General features: G+C 45.8%; 1 pseudogene; it reads right to left on the bottom strand.

Moving 5' to 3' along the window:
- Positions 1 to 42: 42 nt before the first annotated feature.
- Positions 43 to 22,829, bottom strand: LOC127663456 (endonuclease 8-like 3; annotated as a pseudogene).
- Between the last annotated feature and the right edge of the window lie 1,434 nt (positions 22,830 to 24,263).

Below are 24,263 nucleotides of genomic sequence, written 5' to 3'. Positions count from 1 at the left end.
AATACAGATTCATTGGCATTTTAATACATTACAGGTTGTAATGTTAAATGCATGTTGTAGATTCAGCAACCAGGCAGAAATGATATGCCAGGGCTCTTCTCTGCCCACTGGAAAAAGTTACATTGCTTTCCATTTTAACTGGACACATATAGAAGTTGCGCCCATTATTTGGTCCAAGTTTTAGAACTGTCTTCATTAGAGTCCGTTTGCCATGATGACGCATAGGAAAATGCAGGTCTGCCCATTGTTGCAAAAAATAAGATTGAAATGACCAATATATGTCAATTTAGTTTCATTTTTGAATTTGTTTCTAATTGGAAATGGATCCAGAGTTATTTGCATCAAGGATGTCATCTTGAAGAATGGTTATTTAGAAATACTAAAGACAAAAATGTTTTTATACAGCTGACTGACTGACTTGTCTTTTCTAAAGTTCTAAGCTAAAGCAAGTACTTTATTTTTCTTTCTTACCTCAAAGAAGTTACAGTGAGTCTCTCTGGGCAAGGAGCAGGCGTAGAACTGTCTGCCTTTGTTTTCTCCTTCCTTAGTGATGACCCTAAGGGTACATGGCTGGCAATGACTTTTGCAGCAGGGGGTTGTTGGTAGGGATGGATCATCACTCTGTGTGCCCCTGCAAAGGAGTTGCAAGATAAGGCATCTTAAAAAAAAAAAAAAATCTATAAAAAACAATTCACCCATATTTATTTAATATTTTGCCATCTAATCTAACTTCACTACATATCTTCAACTTGTTGATGCATAAACACTGACATTATGATAACTAGTTAGATAAAACAAACTTGACTTGACAAGGCCTTATCCATAACTACATTTGTACAGCCAGCTAGCAAAATAGATTGTCAAGGTAGATATTGTGTGTGTGTGTGTGTGTGTGAGAGAGAGAGGGATAAAGAGAGACAAAGCAGTTCAAACCACTGATCTATATTATATATATATATATATATATATATATATATATATATATATATATATATATATATATATATATATATATATATATATATGATCAGTGGTTCAAACACCTTTTTGTGGGCTTGTTTACATTTGAATTTGACAGTTTGGAGTTTGAATAAATGAGCATTCCATTGGCCCATTTGAACATTCCATCCATGTACGTGCAAAAACACCTGGGCAAATACCACTCGAAAGTGATCACCCCTATGCCCTACTTACTATGAAGGACAGAGCTCTTGATGTGGGCACTCTGAAGGGAGCACATAACAGTTTGAATGTAGCCATCACTAAAATTCTTCTGACAGGGTCCTTTGTGAAAAAAACTTACTTTTGTTTAGAACGACCCTTTGAGTGGCGTCCCCTTCTCGAAGTGAAGGCTGGAAAATGCAGTTTGGAAAACACCCCATCTACAGGAGCAGTGCAGCACAATGCAACAAAAGAAGATTGCTATCTTTATAATCAGTAATGCTGTTTATGCTTGATGTGTCCATCGCGTTGCGCCAACAGTAAACAGATGCCCTATTTTATTCTGTGCTGCACAGTGACCCTACTCCTGCCAACAAGACAAACAAATGGACAGTCTCAAGGCATCACAACCTGACATCCCTTGTGCAAAAGTTGCAATAACCGAAAATTCTTCATCATTTACAGATATTTTGAAACACTGACGATCACTTCAAATGCTTTCCATTATTTTAACAGATAAAAAAGAAACAAGAAAACAATTTAAACCTAGTGTATCAGTTTCGATTTCACTCTTTCTTTCTCACTCCCGCCATTTTGTGCCCTGCCCTGTTTGCCTGGTATTTAGATGTGTTTTTAGTATGATCCGATCACAAAGGGATAGAGGTCGACTGATAGTGGGTTTTGCCGATGCGATAAATATGAAGAATAAGCAGGCCGACAGCTAATTGACCACCCAATATATTTTAAAATCTATAATATGAATGAAAACTGTCCACTCAATGTAAAATAGTGCTGAATGGCGATACTTCAAAACATTTCTCCCACACAGGTACCCTATTCAAAGCCTTTGCCATCTGAAATAAATGAAACTCAAGTCTTGTCTTTTTAAATATAATTTTAGAATGTCATTGTATATTTTATATACAATATCAATGTGCCCTCTCATGACCATCAAATTTACATTTCAGATTAAAATATTTGACCATGCTCCTTTGAACATAGGAAAGGAAGTTTGAACAGAAGATTATTTTGTCAGAATAGAGAAAAGTTTGAAAAAATTATAAAAAAGGAAAACTAGAAAACTGCTCCTGTGCACATTCACGCGATAAACTGTGATTGTTTAAACTCTAGAGGGCGGCGTTATACTGTAGAACTAAGGAGTTCAGACAGTAGAACATTCCACAGAGAAATTAAACCCAAAATAACTATCTGAATTGATTTTTTTCCGGTAGCCGATAGAAAAAAAGAAAAAAAAAGAGGCAGCTTTTGGCCTAGATTAATATGTAAATCAGAAAAATCAGTCGACCTCTACAAGTGGACAGGCGCTCTTTCCAAACACATCACCATTCACACCTGATCGTATATCTTCTCTTTTGAACACATCTGTTTGTATTTCGAGCTGAGTGTCTCTGATTTCATGACTGCATACATCAATCATTATTACCGTCTGTCTATAAGTTACTGCATGTTTATAAAATGCTAAAAAGTATACTTGCATTGAATCTTAGTGCAAACATGACAGTTAGAGCAGAATTTTCTGTTATTCCAATGGAGAACTGGTTTTAACTGAGCTGATGTGCTTAATATCAGATACACTGAAATTCAGGGAAGTCTGTACATGACTACGTACTTTTCACATTTTCTGTCTAGACTGTATTTCCTTTTCAAGCCACACGTAACCGGCAAATCATGTTAATCGCAGCGGTTCAATGACAGGTAGAGTTTTCACCAGTGACGTGCGGTGATGTCTTAAAGAGGCTAGGCACTGAGTTATGAAAGCCAGATTACCTGATTTATTGTTTAAACTAATAATACGTAATAACAGTGAACGTTACACACAAGCGCGGCATATCAAGAAATGTACAAATCAGGATGTATATCGTGTACTCTCTCTCTCTCTCTCTCTCTCTCTCACACACACACACACACACACACACACACACACACACACACTCACTCACACAAGTGCGTAAACAGTGAACGTTATGCATTTATCAGATCCTTCAAAACCTCTCGGTTTTCCTTTACCTTTTCATTGTGGTAGGTTATATTCAGCTTCCTTTGCTCGTCAAGTGCAAGGTCGATCCGAGATTTTCCAAAGGTTTTCAGTGTAATTTGACACTGGATGTGAGCTGACGACTTTTCATGCTTGGTTAAAGCTGCGAGCAGGTTGTTCAAATCACAATATCCCGCTGAAGTCCAAACAGTCTGACTGGTTGAAAGAAGCAGGCAGGGATAGCAGTACAGCCGCTGATTGTTAGCGCAGCCACATAGCCAATCTTTTCTTACATACCAATCAGTTTGAAATGATCTGAAAATTTTTGGGCCCCATCTAAGGCTGGCGTAGACCTCCCTCTTGCAATTAACTCCTATTTGGAATTAAAATCGAGCTTGGAAAAATTTCTTAATTCCGTGATTACGGCTGGTGCTGTCATTTTGAATTTTTCGGGGATTAGGCATGTACACTAGCTGTGGTGTAATGACGTTAGCTACGCAAATGTCCAGGAATATCTCGATTTTAATTGGTCCATGTCTGATACGTAACGGAGATGATTACGGGCATAACATATTTACGTCAAAAGGCACAGCAGATTTGTGCTTTTTGCCGTACATGTTAAAGAATACAGGATCGAAGTGCGCATGCGCAACATGGGTTCTCTTACGAGAGGTTCTAAGCTAGCTTACGCTACGGGAAAGATTCATCTTTTCTGAGATATTGAAGCCAAAAAATTATCCTTAACTTTTGTATCCATTGTCAACGCAGTGCGGCAGCTGCAGACCTTGAGCGGGCTAGCTAGCGAGCTCATAGGTTGCTCTGCGGCAACTGCTGCAGCCTATAGACGAGCTTGGGCGAACTCGCATCCAATGAGAGGCGTCCGCGCGCTCACTGCAACAAAGCCCGCCAAAATGGGCGTGACTAGAGTGCATATAAGCGTAGTTCGTGAGGCTGGAACCCTGATTTTCATCTCTTCAGCGAAGCTCTTCGCATCTCTGAACTGGAAGCCGCGTCGCCGTTCGAGGGGCATCAAGCAAGCGTGGACAGCGCCGAAGAAGCCGGCCGTCTCAGCCACCTTCAGCCATCCTGCGAGCTACGCCATCCGGCGACGTATCCTTTTAAAGCAAGCTAGTTCTTATGAACTTCACAAAAGAGTACTGAGCGTCTTTTTAAAGATGCCTCGCTCCACTTGCGCCTCATGCCGCGCCCTCTCAGCACCGGAGACCGCCACGCCATCTGCGCTCTCTGCCTGGGACTGGGGCATGCAGAGCTCGCCTCGCTGAAGGCGGATGCGATCTCTGCGAGGAGCTTCCGATGTCGACCCTGCGGGCTCGACTCGGCGCTCAGGACCGGCCGCCGCCGCCTTCCATTCAGCCGCGCAGTAAAAGCGCCGCTCTCAAAGGCTGCCGGAACCAGTGGTAGAAGCGATTGCCTCGCCGGAGCCCCTCCCTCGAGCATCGCCTTCACCCTCCCCGCCCACCCGGACGCGCAGTTGCCGCCAGCGGCTGCTCTGCTGCCATCTCGGACAAAGAAGCGGAGGATAAGGGCTGTTCCATCATGGCTTCGGACAGCCAGGAGTGGTCAGGCTCACATGCCTCCTCCTCGGCCCAGGAATCCAGCAGGACCCGCGCCGGAGTCGAAGGGGAACTAACGCCTCCTCACACAGGCCGCCGACCGCCTCGGGCTCGAGTGGTCACCGCCCCTGAGCAGGCTCCCAACAGACTCCACGCCGCACCTTTGCCCGCCCTCCGCGAGATGGCGGTCTAAGCTGGTGCACCCGTCTAAGGCCTGCAGAACTACTTCCGCCTGTGTTGGCCGCGCCTATACCGCTGCCGGCCAAGCCGCATCTGCCCTGCATTCCATGGCCATCTTACAGACAGAGGCTGTTTCAGATCTGACTAGCCGACTTGGGAGAAGCTGAACGCACTACGCGCCGCTCTCTCCGTCCGGTCTCTTCGGTTCCGCGGTGAGTGGCATTGTTGAACGTTTCTCGAAGCCCAAGCCATGAATCTCTTTCTGCCTCGTCGCGCTAGCTCCTCTGCAGGCCGCCCACGTGACCAGCCTCCTGCACGAGCCTCTTCACAGCGCCCAGCTCAACAAGCCAGACTTCTCAGCGTCGACAGGGCGGCCGCCCTCGACGCGCTCAGACAGCCGCCGCGAGACCGCCGCCCCTGCGGGCCTCGGCCTAAGATTGTACTGAAACCTGAGCAACCGAAGTCCTCCTAGCGTTGTTGAGAAAACGACGGCTCAGTCCCGCCACGGCCGGACCACCGTCAAAGCTTCGCCCCTGTCAGTCCCCTTCTCTCAGGCTACTGCAGTGGTGGATTCAGCAGCCAACAAGCCGGTGATACTACCCGCTTGCCTGCACTCAAACGCCGTTTTCACGGCGACCCAAAGAAATCTTGTAAAGAGTAAACATGCCTTATGTGTAGAAAATGTGCCCACAATCCAGTGCTCACCCCTACACACAAGCATTACACATCCCATGTCCCTATCAGAGCACACTCACATAAGCGGTTACGACCGCCGAGTGTTAGAGTTAATAAACGCGCCCACGAGCCCGTCGCGCGCCCTCCTCTGCCCGCTCTGTCACACGGCCAGCTGTATGTAAGTCCCGTACGCCCTCTGTCAGTCCCCTTCTCTCAGGCTACTGCAGTGGTGGATTCAGCAGCCAACAAGCCGGTGATATTACCCGCTTGCCTGCACTCAAACGCCGCTTCCACGGCGACCCAAAATAAAGCCTTATGTGTAGAAAATGTGCCCACAATTCAGTGTTCACCCCTACACACAAGCATTACACGTCCCGTGTCCCTATCAGAGCACACTCACATAAAGCGGTTACGACCCGCTCGAGTGTTAGGGTTAATAAACGCACCCACCTAATCCGTGCGCGCGCCCATTCTCTGGCCGCTCTGTCACACGACCAGCCTTATGTGTAGAAAATGTGCCCACAATCTAGTGTTCACCTCTACACACAAGCATTACACGCTCCGTGTCCCCATCAGAGCACACTCAAAAGCGGTTACTGAACCACTCGAGTGTTAGAGTCAATAAATGCGCTCACGAATACATGCGCGCGCCCATTCTCTGCCCGCTCTGTCACACGGCCAGCAAACACTTCTCTGTATGTAAGTCCCGTGCTCGTGGCTATGCTTGCGCATCACTTAACAGACGTGACTCTTTCCCCATTCACCTCAATCGGAAGTCACTCACAGAACAGCCTGTCCATGCTGTCTGCGAGCAGTCCAGCATAAGCACAGTAAGCGCCACACATTCTGTTCAGCTGCTGTGTGCAGCAATCAGAGCGATTTGGCCATTCACCCTCTAACATTACGCTTCAAAGCGTGGGAAGATATTCCAGGGATATCCGAATGGGTGTTAAGCACAATAAAACAGGGCTATTTGCTACAGTTCGATCGCCGTCCTCCTTGCTTCAGAGCTGCTCGAAACTACTTTGAACACGGAAGCAGCGTGCATGCTTCGCTCAGAAATAGCAAACCTTCTGTGCAAAAGGGCCATAGAGAGAGTGCCGCCTCCCTGAGCTGAGTCTGGGTTTTACAGCCGTTATTTTCTTGTCCCCAAGAAAGACGGCGGCCTCAGACCAATATTAGATCTCAGGCTTTCGAACAAAGCGCTTGCAAAAGACCGTTCAAAATGCTTACAACCAGCAAACTCCTCGCGCATGTGCGCCAGGGGACTGGTTTATTTCTCTCGATCTGAAAAATGCATACTTTCAGATTCAGATAAATCCCGTCACAGGCCATTCTTGAGATTCGCCCGACGGCCAGGTTTATCAATACACCGTCCTTCCGTTCGGGCTGTCCTTAGCACCCGTACTTTCACGAAGTGCATGGACGCCGGCGCCGCACCCCTGCGGAGTCAGGGTTTGCGAATTCTGAACTATTTGGACGATTGGCTGATTTTGGCACAATCACATACGGAGCTTCTGTCTCACAGGACAGTTCTCCTCAGTCATCTGAACAGTTTGGGCCTTGCAGTCAATTGGACCAAGAGCTCACTACAGCCCAGTCAGGCAATTTCCTTCCTTGGAATAGAACTAGACTCAGTGGCAATGACGGCTCGCTTATCTACACAGCGCAGCGCCGTGTGCAGCTGACTAGCCAGCGTCATTTCAGGTGAACAGCCTCACACCTCTGAAGAAATTTCAGAGAGTGCTAGGCTACATGGCCTCAGCCGCAGCAGTACTTCAGCTGGGTTTACTGCACATCGCCCGCTTCAGCATTGGCTAAACACCGCGCGTCTCGCCGGGCTTGAGCCACAGGCCGCCAGCCCATCAAGGTGACTCAGACCTGTATTTCAGCTCTGCAGCCCTGGACAGTGGCCGAATGGTATCAGCGGGAGTGACAATGGGAGCTGTATCTCGCCGAAAAGTCATCTCGACAGACGCGTCCAACACGGGTTGGGGCGCGGTCTCGCGAGGGCTCTCCGGTTTTCGGCCTATGGTCAGTTCAGGAAAAGCTCCTTCACATAAATTGTCTGGAAATGATAGCGGTCGAGTACGCGCCGTGCGCTTTCTCCCGGTCATTCAGGGTCACCACGCCCTGGTCCGCTCGGACAACAGATCTGTGGTATCCTACCTAAACCGTCAGGGCGGTGTCAGATCCAGGAACCTCTTCCATCTGACGAAACGCATACTGAGTTGGTCCCAGTGCCACCTGCGCCGCTGAGGGCGACGCACGTGCCAGGCCACCTGAACGACGGCCCGGACAGACTGTCCAGAGACAATATTCCCCAGGGAATGGTCCCTGCACGCTCAAACAGTCCAGACGTTATGGCACCTATTCGGCAGAGCGGAGATAGACCTCTTTGCGCCCAAAGAGAACTCTCACTGCCCAATATTTTTCTCGAAGCGAGGACGCACTGGCCCAGGACTGGCCCAGACGCCCGCTTTACGCCTTCCCTCCCGTCTCGCTATTGCCACAGGTAATGCAGAGGATCAGGGAAACGCGTCACTCGGTGCTCCTCATAGCCCCACGCTGGGAGAATCAGACATGGTTCCCGGAGCTTACGCAGCTGTCACTGACAGCCGCGGCCCATCCCAGTGAGAGCAGATTTCCTCTCTCAAGCTCACGGCACAATCTGGCATCCCCACCCAGAGCGCTGGGCTGCATGCGTGGGTGATCAACGACTACCCGTCGCTCTGCCAGAAGGAGTAATAAACACCATCATACACGCTAGAGCCCCTTCCACGAGAAGACTCTATGCGTCAAAATGGTCTGTGTTCTCAAAATGGTGCACCGACCGAGACCTGGACCCGCGGACATGTGGGGTGTCGTCGCTGCTCAGTATTTCTACAAGAGCTGCTGGATAAGGGCAGATCCCCATCCACGCCAAAGTGTATGTGGCGGCCATTGCGGCATTCGCTGAACCCCTGCACGGCCAGTCATGGGGTAAAAACGAGCTGGTCATCCGCTTCCTCAGGGAGCTAGAAGGATGAACCCCCGCGCTCCTCATCGGTTCCTATCTGGGATCTTTCTATAGTTCTCGAAACTATGAAAGCCCCCTTTCGAACCACTTCAATCCGTGGATTTGAAATACCTTTCACTCAAAACCGCTTTTCTGACTGCCCTGTCATCAGTCAAACGTGTGGAGACCTTCACGCGCTGTCTGTCAGCGCTGCGTGTCTTGAGTTTGGACCAAGTGACTCCAAGGTCATTTTAAAGCCTAGACACGGCTATGTTCCCAAGGTGATCGGTACTCCTTTCAGAGCACAGGTCATTTCCCTATCGGCGCTGCCAGCACCGATAGCGAACGCGACGCCAATCTCCTTTGCCCGGTCAGAGCACTGAGATTGTATACTGCGCGCTCCGCCGCTTTCAGCTTTCGCTCGAGGGCGCACCAAAGGTCTCGCCGCTCGAAACAGACACTATCTAGATGGATAGTGGACGCTGTTGCTGCTGCATACGCGTCAAAAGACCTGCCATGCCCGTTGGGCATTAGGGCTCACTCCACTAGAGGCATGGCATCCTCGTGGGCATGGTCCAGCGGGATTTCCATTCACGACATTGTGGCAGCGGATGGACTTCCCTCCACCTTTGTCAGATTTTACAATATGGAAGTGCCCGCTCTGCAGGCAAAACTACTAGCGGTTTAATACGCTACAGCTCCCCTGGTGAGCTGCACTGATGGGACACATTCCACACAGACCGGCACCGCCGCTCTGTCGCTCCCTTCCCACTATGTGCTTATGTATTACACAATCAATGACCCGCATTCTTGCCGGCCAAATATTATTTCCCCACTCATAAGGGCTCCCCGGTCCCCCTTAATTCCCTGGGGCTCATACAGTGGATGCTTGAGCAGCACGGCGTTGACAATGGGTTCCCGTAGCGTAAGCTAGCTTACGTAATACGAGAGAACCTCTCGTAAGAGAACGTATCGGTTACCTAACGTAACCTCGGTTCTCTCTAGATGAGGGAACGAGTATTGGCGTAAGCCGGCCGTGCTTCGCCACGCAGTGACTTTTCGCTTCAGTCAATGAAAACCAGGGTTCCAGCCTACTGAACTACGCTTATATGCACTCTAGTCACGCCCATTTTGGCGGGCTTTGTTGCAGTGAGCGCACGGACGCCTCTCATTGGATGCGAGTTCGCCCAAGTTCGTCTATAGGCTGCAGCAGTTGCCGCAGAGCAACCTATGAGCTCGCTAGCTAGCCCGCTCAAGGTCTGCAGCTGCCGCACTGCGTTGACAATGGATACAAAAATTAAGGATAATTTTTTGGCTTCAATATCTCAGAAAAGATGAATCTTTCCCGTAGCGTAAGCTAGCTGACGCAATACTCGTTCCCTCATCTAGAGAGAACCGAGGTTACGTTAGGTAACCGATACGTTTTCCGCTTGTCTGCAATGAATGGACTGTAAAAGCATTGCTTATTCTACCATTTGTTTTTAGTTGATTATGCGTAACTGCTACATTTGTCATCATAACGTCTAAACAATTGGAATAACACACATATTGCATGTATAAATCACAAGAATAAAAAGTAAAAATCCAAATACAAGTTTATTATTTAATAAACATTTTATTTTTGAATTTTGGCAGGGTAGGCAGTGCCTAGTTTGCCTACCCAGACCGCACGTCAGTGGGTTTCACCAAAGAACTCGTTTAACAAGAATTGCGCTTGAGTCAAAAATGTACTATACATGATCTGTAGCTACTGTTCATGCCATTATAAAGGATGCAAGAGCCTTGATTTTAGCCTCAATATTTATGAAATGAAAACAAGCATGAAGGGGAAAAAAAAAGACCAGATCAGTCTGGTTTTTGAAAAACCCCTAAACTATATTTGTTGAATAAAGGTAAATAGGCTTTGTCAAGCCAACATAATTAACAATAAATCAAAATAGCTGAAATTATTTGGTTATAGTCCAAGCTCCGCGATATATACATGCATATTTATTAATAAAAATATTTCTTATTTTAACCTAAACTCTTAATGCACTCACTCACCTTGGGGAGATGTTCTGCACACTTCCCCCAGAAAACACTCCATACATCCTCTTGTTAGGCTGACTGTGGCTAGCTGGATATTTTCTCTTATAGGGCTCATTGCCTTTGAATTGCATCCCAGTCACACCATTACTGGGACTCTTCTGCTGTCAGTTGCTGTGTGCTTAGACCCCTCACTGTCTCTGGAGTGTTTGTCTAGTTAATGGCAGGACTTAAGGGAGAGTCAGGTTTTGCACTGAGGTTGGTTAGGACAAGAGTGGTGGTCCCAAATGCAACCCTACGACTCATCTTTATTTCCTGCAGGGATTTGCTATAAGTGTTGCAGGGGTAGCGTCTAAAGTCTCGACTCAAAGGTGAATGTTCCAGCTTTGTGGACTCTTTTGGTAATGAGAACAGGTGATATCAAGGGGATAGGTTGTTAGGCATGGATGGCATTTGTTCAATTAAAATGACAGACATTTGGAAATGTTCCCTTTTCACACAAGGAGTGGCAATATTTAGGCACCTAACATGCAATTCTGGATGTATTTTGATGAAGCAACAGTATAGGGGCAAAAATCTTTGGTGAGTTACGGTGGATCATAGCCAAATTCTGTGTAAAGTCTGTGCATGAAAACCATACTAAAACGTCAGTACTAATCTGCCAACTGAAACAGAATAAGTGGATATAATAACCTAGTATCAGAGTCAGCTCTGCTGCTTTAGTTCTGTGTAAATGAAATGCTGTATCATAGTGACCGCTCTACGCACAGTATGCAAATTGTGTCATCAACAGAGTGGAGTGGCTTAACCACCTAGATTTTCTTGACTTGCACCAGAATCCATCTAGGGGAGCCTACGAGCTTAGCCTAAAATAGCATAACGTGGACTGGCGAAGAGACAAAAGAGGCTGTTCTTTTTGAATGGATGTCAATGAGATGCATCTGTGTGCTGAGATAGAGATACTCGTGGGTTCGCGTTACTCGCATGAACGCATGTTTAAACACAAATTTATAATCCAGTGGTCAAAATTTTGTGAATTGATCAAAAATAGTTTGAGAAATAGAGATGCATCATTGAATATTTTTTTTGGTTGATTTACATGTCCCACACTTAACCTCCGGTCTAGGGCTCATACAAGCATTGCACAACTTTCTGCTTGGCTAATTGATTAGATTACAAAGAGAACAGGCCCACTCCTCTTCCTCTCTCTTGGCCACATGATCGTTGCTACTCATCTCTCCCAGATAAGCCCATCCAATCAAACTATTTTGAGTTGGGAGTTTATTGTCAAGGTAAAAAGACAACAAGTTCTGAATGGAGATCCCAGAGCTTGGTCTGTAAGTGTGTGCATGTGCATGAATATGTAACTGTGTGTGAGGACGTGCAGCTTACTTGATGTTGACTTCGCTTGGATTTACCTGTCTGACAGCACTGACAGAAGTATGTCATCCTACCATTTTCTCCAAGTTGAAAGATGGTGACAGTTCCACTGCATTGGCCACAGTTTGGACGTTTGCACACTTTATAATGCTTGTAGAGTGGGGATCCATTCTTTCTACACTGAATGTTTCGGAAGGTACAGAGAAAGAAAATGTAACAGGTCTGACAGAAGTAAAATCTCAAAACCTTGTTCCAGCAGGTTCTAACAATGTTTACCCATATTTTGAGGGTTGTGAAATAGTTCAAGGACGGGACGGAAACAAACGTCAACTTAAGGGGTAAGTTTTTAATTCTTGAGTTTTTATCACACATCAGACAGTCTTCCTTGGTTCTCTCCCTCCATGCTCCGTCGCTCCTCCCTTTTATGCCGCTCTCCTCACGTTACTGAAATTAGACACAGGTGTTAGTTATCATTTAGCTCAGGTGTGAGCCTCTTACCGCTTTTCTCCCGGACGGGCGCTTGACCACGCCCGCTGCCACATACCCCCACCGCCCGACTCAGGCCGGGCATCATCCGCCTGCCTACCACTCCCCCATTCCTGGAGAGGAAGTCAGCGGCAGCCATCTGCACCCCGGTCTGTGGACCACCTTGAACTTAAAAGGCTGGAGGGCCAGATACCAACGGGTGATCCGGGCGCTAGTGTCTTTCATGCGGTGGAGCCACTGCAGTGGGGCATGATCCGAGCAGAGGGTGAAGGCCCGCCCCAGCAGATAGTATCGGAGGGTGAGAACCGCCCACTTGATGGCCAGACACTCCTTCTCCACGGTGCTGTACTTAGTCTCCCTCAAGGAGAGCTTCCGCTAATGTACAGCACCGGCGCCTCTCCCTCCACCACCTGCGAGTACGCCCCCAGCCCTCTGTCTGAAGCGCCCGCCTGCAAAACAAAAGGGAGAGAGAAGTCAGGTGCATGTAAAAGCCGCCCCCACAAAGTGCAGCTTTAATGTCTGTAAACGCCTGTTGGCACTGCTCCACCACTGGACCGGATCCGAGCTCCCTTTTAGTAAGGTCAGTCAGCGGGCTGGTGACATCCGAATAATTAGGAACAAACCGCCTATAATAGCCAGCCAGCCCCAGGAACTGCCTCACCCCCTTTTTGGTCTTGGGTCTAGGGCAAGTCGCAATCGCCGCTGTCTTGTCAATTTGGGGTCGCGACCTGGCCATGACCCAAGTGGAACCCCAGATACCGCACTTCCACACGCTCAATCACAAGACTTTTTCGGTTTGCCGTGAGCCTCGCCTCGCCTCAGCGATCTCAGGACGGCCCTCAGATGTTGCAAGTGTCGCTGCCAATCATTGCTATAAATGATGATATCATCTAGATATGCAGCGGCGTAAGCAGTATGCGGTCTGAGGATCCTATCCATGAGGCGCTGAAACGCGGCTGGTGCCCTAACAAACCGAAAGGAAGCGCCACGTAATTGGTGTAATCCGAACGGCGTGGTGAAGGCCGCTTTTTCACGGGATATTGGTGTCAAGGGATCTGCCAATAACCCTTCGTTAGATCCAAGGTCGAATAAAACCGAAGCAGAACCTAACCGATCGAGCAGTTCATCAACACGGGCATTGGGTACGCGCCAAATTTAGACACCGCGATTGACTTTTCTATAATCCACACAGAAACGGACAGACCCGTCGCTCTTGGGAACAAGGACTAATCGGACTGGACCAATCGCTGTGAGATTCTTCTATTACTCCCATGTCCAGCATCGGCCCAATTCTTCCCGAACTATTTTTTTTATGTTCGGGCAAGCTGATAAGGGCGCAACGCATCACTCACGCCCGGTTCGGTCTCGATGTGGTGTTGTATGAGGTCTGTACGGCCCGGTAGAGGAGAGAACACGCCCCAAGAACTCCTTTTGTAGTTCGGAAACCTCTGCGAAGTTGGCGTGGTGAGAGGTGGTCTCCACACAGAACCGGGTGTTAGGATCGCAGGCTTTGTTTACCTCCGGTCCGAGCTCCGCTTTCTCCGAACTACCGCTGCTAACGCCACAGAGGCCGCCTCTTCCCTCCACAATTTCAGGAGGTTGAGGTGATATATTTGACGCCACCTCTATCGGCACGCTTGACTTCATAATCGAGGTCCCCTACTCGTCGTGTGACCTCAAACGGTCCTTGCCACTTGGCGTAGTAATTTTGAGCTTGATGTTGGGAGTAATACAAGCACTTTATCTCCCGTGCAAATTCTCAGTAGCTGAGCACCCCTGTCATACAGCCGGCGTATGGCGTTCTTGAGCCTGGAGCAAATTCTCCTGTGTTAATTGCCCCAGCGTGTGGAGTTTTGCTCAAGATCAAGAACGTATTGAATTTCATTTTTGGCACTAGAAGGTCCCTCCTCCCAAGTTTCACGGATGACGCCGAGGACCCGCGTGGGCGCCGTCCGTACAGTAGCTCAAATGGGGAAAACCCTGTGGAGGCTTATGGAACCTCTCGCATCTGCGTAACAACAGGGGGTCCAGCCACTTATCCCAATTCCTAGCGTCTGCGTACGCAATTTACTTAATCATATTTTTGAGTGTTTTATTAAATCGCTCCACCAGTCCATCCGCCTGAGGGTGGTACACGCTAGTGCTAATCGATTTAATGCCCAATAACTCGTAAAGTTCGCGAGTGTTCGTGACATAAAAGTAGTGCTTTGGTCGGTGAGGATTTCCTTCGAACCCCCACCCGGAGATTATCTTGAAGAGTGCCCCTGCAACACCGCGCGCTGAGATGTTGCTCAGAGGCACTGCTTCCGGATACCGCTATGCAATCCACCAGGACTAACACAAAGCGATGTCCGCGTGACGCCCGCTCTAATGGCCCGACGAGGTCCATTCCAATTCTCTCGAAGGAACCTCGATCAATGGAAGGGGGCTAAAGGCGCTTTTGGGGTGGCCGGTGGGTTTACCAGCTGACATTCGCGCACGCCGCGACACCACCTGCGGATCGCCGCCGCCAATGCCCGCCAATAGAAACGGGCTATTAGACGGAAAAGTGTTTTCCGCTCCCCAGGTGACCGCCATAGGATTATAGTGAGCCGCCTGGAAAACCATTTCCGGCGGCTCGCGGGATCAACAATTGTGTCACCTCCTCCTTTGTTTGAGCCGCCCCGCGCCACTCTATACAACCGATCTTTAATAACTGAGAAATACGGATATGAAACGGCGACACCGGCCGGAGTTGTTGACCATCGATTACTCTCACTTGGTCAAAGGCGTGCTTAAGGGTTTCATCCCGCTGACTGCTCCAAGGGAAAATCCCCTCAAGGAACTCCCTGAGAGGAGGGGTGTCCCCTCAGCCCTTCCCTCGTCACCTGGAGCAGCCGAGGACGGCCCTGCCCGCCTCCCGCCAAAGCATCGCGACATCACACATCTCTTTACTTTCATGCAGGACCCATCCGCACAGACTCCCTCTAATACATTTCTAAAATTTGGCCAATCAGTACCCAAGATTAGCGGATGGGTGAGGCGGAACTAACCGCTGCCTCCACACTATGCTTTTCTCCCCGAATTTAATTGCCAGAGTCACCATGGGATACTTGTGAATATCCCCATGCACACACCTCACCCTCACCCGCTTAGCTGTGCCCAAAGCCTCGGGTTGAACCAAGCGCTGGTGGATGGTGGTCTGATTACAGCCGGTATCCATCAAAGCTTGGTATGTACCCCCTGGATCCTTACCGGATCCGCACGCCCAGCCCGACCGGGGCAGCCTGCGGGACATCGGAGACCCAGCACCACCGCCCCCACCTCCATCAGCGGACACTGATCCCGGAAGTGGTCCGGGTCCCCGCACCTCCAGCAGACCGCCCAGGCGCCACGGCCGCACTGCGTGCTGGCGGCGCCACCACCTGAGGAGGAGAGCGACTGAAAGACGGGAAGGGTTGGGCGGGTTCTCCCACCGACCGGAAGCTGGTCGACTGTATCCTCCACGCCTCGTGGGGGCAGGAACGGGTCCTGGGGAGAGAGCAGAGCGAGAGGGAACAGGGGGAAAACAGGGGAAGACACAGGGAAGGGAGAGAGAGAGAGAGGGGAGGGCTCATCTGCCCTCGGATCGCCGCCAGGTGGTCCTCCGCTGAAGCTGCACAGCTGCCTCCAGCGACGCCGGCGGTGGCACTGGACCCATTCCGCCGCTCTCCTGGGCAGTCTTTGCGTAAATTGCTCCAGTACCACCTGATCGATAACTCCTCGACGCCGCTGTCCCCGCGAAGCAGCCACCGCGACAAGCGCCCCGGAGCCGCTGAACAAACGCAAACGGGCGGTCGGATTTTTCCAGCTTCATACTCCGGAAGAGCTGGCGATTCTCTTCCGGCTCCGACCAACCCGCTGCAGAATGGCCCTCTTCAGGTCAGAATAAGCCAGGAGGCTCGCCGCTGGCAGTTGTTGTGCCGCGAGCTGTGCTTCCCCGACAGAAGAGGAATTAGCCGGGCTGCCCATTGTTCAGGCGGCCAGCCCCAGATTTCAGCCGTCTTCTCAAAGAGGTCGAGGAAGGCCTCAGGATCATCTGCCACCCCCATCTTCTGTAACATGGGCGGGGCAGCGTAGCGTGGGTGTCCGGGGTCGCTGGTTGGGCTGACGCAGCCTCCTGGCTGAGGAGGCTCCGGATAGCGTAGTCGGTCCTCTGCCTGAGCCCGCATGACCTCGAAGAACCGCCGATCTTGATCCTGCCGGAGCTCAAGCAGGGTTTGTTGGTGGCCCTGATGGAGATTAGCTGAGGACTGGAGGATTTCCGCCAGCTGGGAGGACTCTATGGGGCTTACTTGGTTCCATTACGTAACCAAAAAAAAAAAAATAGTCCCGGTTTCTGGCACCACTGTGAAATAGTTCAAGGACGGGACGGAAACAAACGCCAACTTAAGGGGTAAGTTTTTAATTCTTGAGTTTTTATCACACATCAGACAGTCTTCCTTGGTTCTCTCCCTCCATGCTCCGTCGCTCCTCCCTTTTATGCCGCTCTCCTCACGTTACTGAAATTAGACACAGGTGTTAGTTATCATTTAGCTCAGGTGTGAGCGCCCTTACCGCTTTTCTCTCCCGGACGGGCGCTTGACCACGTCCCCGCTGCCACAAGGGTATTTAAAATGATGGGGGGAATAACATACTTTATAAAACAGCAAGGTGAAGTCCCGCATCATCTTCACAAGATGATTGACTTGTCAACTGGTTGACCTTTTAAAGGACAGAACAATTAAATGTACAAAAAAAAAACATCCAAAAAATAATTTCAACCAGCTGTTTTCAACTGGTGGGTTGCAACTCAAAACTGAGTTGCAGGACTATTCTGGTAGAGGACAGCAGGGAAAAACAATGATAAATAATAAAATGCAACTAACCATATAATCATGTTTAGTTACGATTGCCAAATGAAAAGGCTTGCCATCTTTTAAGAAAAATCATATATTTTGCTGTTGCAGTCACAGGCCATGCACCAAGTACAACTTTACTGCAAATTCATAAATTACTTGGAAATATAACAAACTCAGTATTTAACTATTTAACTCAGTACAATACAGTATTTGGCCCAGTGTGTGGCATGTGATGGGGCTGTCCACACCTAACATTTTTCTGTGTCCATCTGTGCTCTTTTTCCATTGTTTATCTATGTAAATGTGCACTCTTAGACAGATGTCTTCAACTACTGTGCCATATCCAGCTGCTATTTCAACATCTTGCACAGGAGCACCATATATTTCAGATGCCGTGTAAGGTAAAAAAAAAAAACATACAATTTTAGAAGCATGTCTCGAGAATTTTTTAAGCATTCTGTCTTTCCTTACAGGTTTTTATTTTTGCGCAAAAACACATTCAGTCTGAATGGCCCCTAGTAAACCACTCTTCTGCAGTGGTTTATACATTTACAAAACTGTACATTTTCCTATTCAGTCTATATTTCGAAATAGTTTTGTATATTGTTGGGCCTATGCAGTTTCATGTAAATTCAAAGTTTAATTTTAAGGCCATTTTTGATGGTATTTCAAACAAACTATTACATGTGTTGGGTCACCACTTGATGTCCAATGTAAAGTCTGGGTCCAGGAGCAAAACCAGCAAAGCATCACAGATTTAAAATATGGTGCAAAAGATAACCAAATAAGTCAACTGAGAAGAAACTAAACTTGGACGAACAGATATCAAGACCCTCCATTGCTCTTACTTTCTGCTCACAGTCTTCTGAGAGTCTGAGAGGGAGCAAACAGAATTACTATTGCCTCAAGGGTCTGAATCTTTGAAGGCTCAGTGTAAAATGAAGTGTTCAAATTGTCTGGATCACGCTGAGTTATGAGAGTCTGAAATTTAACCCAGTAGAGCAAGTGTTGCTGCAGTAGGGTAGTTGCCTCCTTAAGAGTTATCCTTAATAAGCTGTCCTCCCAGATGTACATCAGGATAAAATGCTTGACTGTGAAGGGCTTTAACTGAAGAATCACTTTTGTACAATTTAATCTAGCATTAAATGTAATCCTTATACCAGAATACTTATGGAACTGAAGTTTTATATGGAACAACATAGTTAGAATTATATTCATTAGTAGAAAACATTTTACCTGATTTCAACAGTTGTGTCAAAAAAGCTCATCATTGGAAAGTTGAACAACCAGAGCTGGTGGTTTTCCCTTCAGATCTTTCCTCTCCACAGGATTTATTTTCATGGAACCATTCGTGCCAATGTGCAATCTAAAACAAAACAAATTTCCATTGCAGTTATCAGGGTTCACACAGTTTTTGTCCGCTGATTAACTGGATAAGAATTTTTACAAATCATTTTGTAGAGATATCAGGGGTGGATTTCAATTGGTATGTGAGCTACCAGTCCTTAGAATTCATAGATTTAAACCCCTGGAGATAATTTTAAGATAATCACCCTCTTGTGTCACTGCAGTGGTATGGGGGTAATGACAGTGTCGATGTTCTTTTTTTTGTGCAGACAACACTGGTTCAAATCTGCCTTTTGTCCCTCTTTTTCCCATCCTGTTTCCACTCTCCACTATTATTAGTTCCTTTATTACTACTTATAATAATACATAAAAAATAAATAAAAGTATGAGAGTTTGAGGTCGAGGAGTTGAGAGAAACATTTGATCTGGATCAAATAAACCATGGTTTTACTATAGTAATATTGTAATAACAATGTCCTATGGCAGAAGCCATGGTTTTAATGCAGTTATCCATGGTGTTACTACAGTAAGATGGTGTTAATATAGTAACCATAATTAATTTTGTGATTACTATGTGTTTACTATAAAATACAATGGTGATATTATGGTTACTGTCGTAAAACCATGGTTCATTTTTGAAAGGGAAGGTTAGGGGTTGGTGTAGGATGTCTGGGACAAACACGCTGCCATGATACCCCTCTACTATATGCTAGTATTTAATCAGGAGTGCAAATAGCATATGTTGCTATTAATACTTAGTGCAAATAACCAATTGATTTATTCATTTAGAAGGCTTGTAACTAGAAAACATAATTCAGATTTTTCCATGCGGTTTTCCATGACTGTGGGAGTTCTATTCTATTCTATTTCAATCTAATCTATTCTACTCTAACATATCACATTTACATCCTTAAAGCATATACTGACAGTTACAATTTCCCAAATTGTTTTTTTAAAAGCAAAGTCAATTTAATAAGAACATCACTTCATGACTCGAATGCTTTGGCTCCCTTTATAATATACTTTTCATATCTAAACAGTGCCCTGGGAAGCAAGCCAGAAAAATTCCAATCTGTCGTGATATGGAAAGAAACTTTCATTAGTAGTTCAAATCACTACCCAAAACGATCATTTAAAACAGAAAGCAGAAAGTCAATGACACATATTAAATCTACTCTGATATAATTGATTTGCGTTGTACTACACACACCTCAAAGCCCTGAAGCCGAAATACATGAACATCTCTTTCCCCAGTGTCTCCACTCCTGTGAACACACAGCCCACATATCCAAAATAAATTTTAAAGCATTAATACACTGGCTTTGAATAAGAGGACTGCAGTCTGCTCAGCTGATCTGACATGCACGTACTATTGATGTATTTCCGCGTACATCTAAAACTTTCTGTCCCTTTTGAACACTTGCACGCATCTTCTCTGCCTTTAGTGTGCATTCCGGACCCTCAAACTATTGTGATCTGTATTTACCTGTTTTTGAGAGAACAAGTGAACAAATCGAACAGTGGAATTTGTGTCGGTTTTGGTTCGCGCGTAATCAAAGAGAACCCGCCAGATGATTCAAATCTGCGCATGCGTGAAATTAAATACAAACGTTAAAGGGTTACATTGGAAACTTTTTTAAGACGCTAAAAATTATTTAAGAGGTCCTTTATACTACAGTATACAAAAATATACACATTTATACACAAAACAGTCAGAGTGTGGTTGCATTGTGAAAAGTTGCATTAGAACATAGGCCCCTACGTCCTTTTTCCCGGACATGTCCTCTTTTTCGGACCTGATAAAAGCATCCGGCCAGGATTTCAAAATTTGCTAAATATCCGGGATTCTAGTAGTATTATGCTGTAAATATGGTTCAGTGTGTGTGCTAGCGCGCGCATGTTTTCATTGCGTTAACCCGACTGTCAAATATAAGAGGCTTGCAGCAACAATTGGCCAAATTCCTGCCTGTTAATCTCTCCGCGAATGCCACAGGTCTGTGTGTTCGGCATCAAACAGTTGCTTGACAGTTGCAGCAAGTGACAGCTGAGTGGAAGCAATGATCAAACGAAAGTGCAAATTTACAGAAGATTTGCAATAAAAAATCCCATGCCTTTGTCCAGGGTGATATCCGTGGGAAGCAGAATGTATGTCATGTAAAGCTGGCACTTATGTGTCAGTTGTATAATGGTGCAAGTGATTTAGCTCACACAGCTCTCTGCCAAGCAAATATGTGATATGATAATAGTGTGTCCTTTTCACTATATTTAAGGTTGCGCTCACTGTTTTGAATATGGGATGGGCATTCTTTTTATATAGTGCTGGCTCGATTAAGAGCAGGGGAGTAAACATCTACAATTCAAATGTCTTAAACAGAGTTTAAATTACGAAGAGTCATTATTGTTTTAGCTGAAATTTAGGGACAAAGTCTTATTTTGGCATATATTCATGCACCTAACGTGGATGATTAGGGCTTTTTTATAGATCTTGAAGGGATGTTGCAAGCCACTGGCACCCCTCATGATATAAAATTGGGAGGAGACTTTAATCTTCTGAAGGACTCAGTCTTTGATCATAGTGAAGAAAAGTGTGCAAGCCCCTTAGAGCAACTCTGATGCTTCACAGGATGTGTAAAAATCTTGGTCTTACAGATATTTGGAGACTTTTGAACCCATCTTGTAGGGACTATACATTTTTTCATCAGTCCATAAGATTTACCCTAGAATAGATTTTTTCATGTCCAAGTCCATTTCATCTGTTGTTGATTGCTCATTTGGAAACATTTTAGTCTCAGTTCATGCCCTGCCGTGTTTAGAGGTGTTGCCACATAAGGAGAAAAATAAATCATATAGTTTGCAATTTAATGTATCCCTTTTGCAAAATCCTGAATTCCAACAAATGCTAAAGACTGAAATCAATGTCTATATGTAGACCAACTGGCCCTCAGTATCCTCTGTGGGCGTGGCTTGGGAGGCTCTTAAGGTGGTTCTTAGGGGCCGGATTCCACAGTATGCCTGTGGCAGGGCAGAGGGTTGGGCCGGGTCGTGATCCTACACACCCGGTCCCGTATTAGGCTAATCAAGCCTCCGTGAGGGATAAAGGTCGACTGCAGAGGATCGTGCGGGAGAGACAGATAGTTTACGGACATGTCCGTCATATGTGTGTGTTTGTCTTTGTTTAAGTTGTTAATTAAACTATTATTTATTATCCTAAAGCCAGTTCTCGCCTCCTCCTTTCCATTGATCCCTTTACACTTGTATCCCTCCTCCTTCCCGGATTTCGGCACCAGTGTGATTAATTTCAGATTATTTTACTCTGTTCAGGGGGGAAGGGTTTAATTTTATGCAATTTTATTCTGCATTTTCTGTTTTGTCTGTTATTTATTTTGTTGAATAGAATCAATAAAAAAAAAATCATAATAAAACATAAAAAAAACACCAGTAAAGATTGTCTTGTATGTACTGCCAAATGTTCAGCAATCCGTCCCTGGTAAAACTGATTGGAAAAAGATTGCTAAACATAGGACAAACAAACAAAAACAACAAAAGAATTGGAGCGGTCCATAATGTGGCGCCATCATGGTCATATCATACCACACCTGATATGATTAAGCTGCAAAGGTATGATATGAATTTACTGTATACTCCTGGTATATATCTCATTGTTGCAGATACTTTGTCTAGAGCCCCTGTACCCTCCACAGTCTGATATCTCAAAGGAAGTTGAAAGACACGTAAGCATGATTTTTGCATCTCTACCAGTCTCAGATGAGATGTTGAAACTGAGAGCAGAAGAAACCGCAAAAGATTATGTATTGCAGTAGGTAATGATCAATCTTCAGCTAGGATGGACAAAGGCAAGTGTCCACAGTATTTTCCCATTCGAGCAGAGTCGAGTGTGGTCAATGGATTGCTGTTGAGACTAAATAGAACTGTTATTCCAGGATCAATGCACCAGGACATGCTTAGACGAATATGTCAGGGGCACTTGGGTATTGAAAAATGCAAAAGAAGTGTGAGGCAAGCCATTTATTGGCCTGGGATTAATCTCAACGTTGAGGCATTAATCAGTAAGTGTGACACCTGTCTCAGACACCATTACAAGCAACCCAAAGAACCAATGTTGAAATCTGATGTACCTGTGGAGCCATAGCAAAAGGTTGGAACCAATCTATTTCATGTGAATGGTAAGGACTCTTTGCTAGTAATCGATTAGAAAAATTATCCTGAAATTGCACAACTTCATCATACCACGGCAACTGATTTGATTCATCACATGAAAAGCATGTTTGCAAGGCACAGAATACCACAGCTTGTGCAAAGTGATAATGGCCCGCAGTATAGTAGTCAAGAAACTTTTTGCAGAACATTATGGTTTTAAACATGGTTTTATGCAAGTCCTCTTTACCTGAAGGCTAATAGGAAGGCAGAGAAGGGTGTTAAAATTGTAAAAAAAAAAAAAAGACTCTTGAAATAAACAGTTGAGTAACTTGTATCTGTATTTGGTCTTGTTAAATTATCTTTCTTCTTCTCTGGGTTGTGGATTATCTCCTGCCAAACTCCTTATAAATCGAAAGCTGCATGACACGCTGCCAAAAGTGGCATCTAAAAGAAAAAAAAAATAGCCAGGTGTAGAAGCACATGCAGCTTTTTAATTGGAAGCAAAAATGTGTACCATGATAAGGCAGCTCAGAGCATGAAAAGATGTAGAGAGAACTGAAGGGCTTCAAAGAAAAATCTGTAGTTTTAAAAGAGGTAAAAATCAGGTCATATATTGTTCAGGCTGAAGATGGACATATTCTAAGCAGAAATTGAAGGAGATTGCTTAAGACTCGAGAGACTTTAACAGAATCATTAGATTCTGAATTGCACCCTTATAAAGTACCAACCACTTAAATGAAATTTCCTGAAACACAGTTTTTGAACAGCAGTCCTCTGAAACTAATGAAATGCCATCTCCTGAACCTTCTCTATCTAAACAAATCACTGAAGTTCCAGTGTTACGCAGGTCTACAAGGGCTCAAAAACCCCTTGTTAGAATGGATTGTAAATAGAGGGACAATCAATTAAAAAAAAAAAAAAAGTATAATCTGTCATGGTTGGATGTGAAGATATTGGGTAGACTGTTGAATTGTGTTTTCTACTTGTTGCAAAGATATTGCAATGCATTTTCTACTTGTGAGGATATTGACTTCTTGTCTGCTCATTGTTATGTTATGGAATTATGCATGTTTGAGGATGTGTGTTAAAAGATCTTGGTGATTTTCCTAATTCCTTAACATTTAAAAGAAAGGGATGTAATGAGTATTGGTGTCATCTATACCAATGGAGGGCAGTAAGAGTTTGTGTAAAGCTAGGTGCATCATCCCTTCTCTATGGAAGGGATGAAGTAACTTACATGTGCTGTGTGTGTGAGACATGGAATAAATAACAGAGCACAAGAATTTAAATTACTTTGATTTATTTAACACAACCAAACAATTCAACAGCTCCGGCAGGTTATGTGTTTTTTAAAAGCTTTCAAACACTTCACTTCTAGCTGTTCAAAACAAGCTCTCGTGATTCATATTTGTGTGCTTTGCATC

Source organism: Xyrauchen texanus, chromosome 23 (assembly GCF_025860055.1).
Source record: "Xyrauchen texanus isolate HMW12.3.18 chromosome 23, RBS_HiC_50CHRs, whole genome shotgun sequence".
In the NCBI taxonomy this organism is placed as follows: Eukaryota; Metazoa; Chordata; class Actinopteri; order Cypriniformes; family Catostomidae; genus Xyrauchen; species Xyrauchen texanus.
Note: the sequence above shows the minus strand (reverse complement) of the source record. Positions and strands in the feature narration are given on the sequence as shown.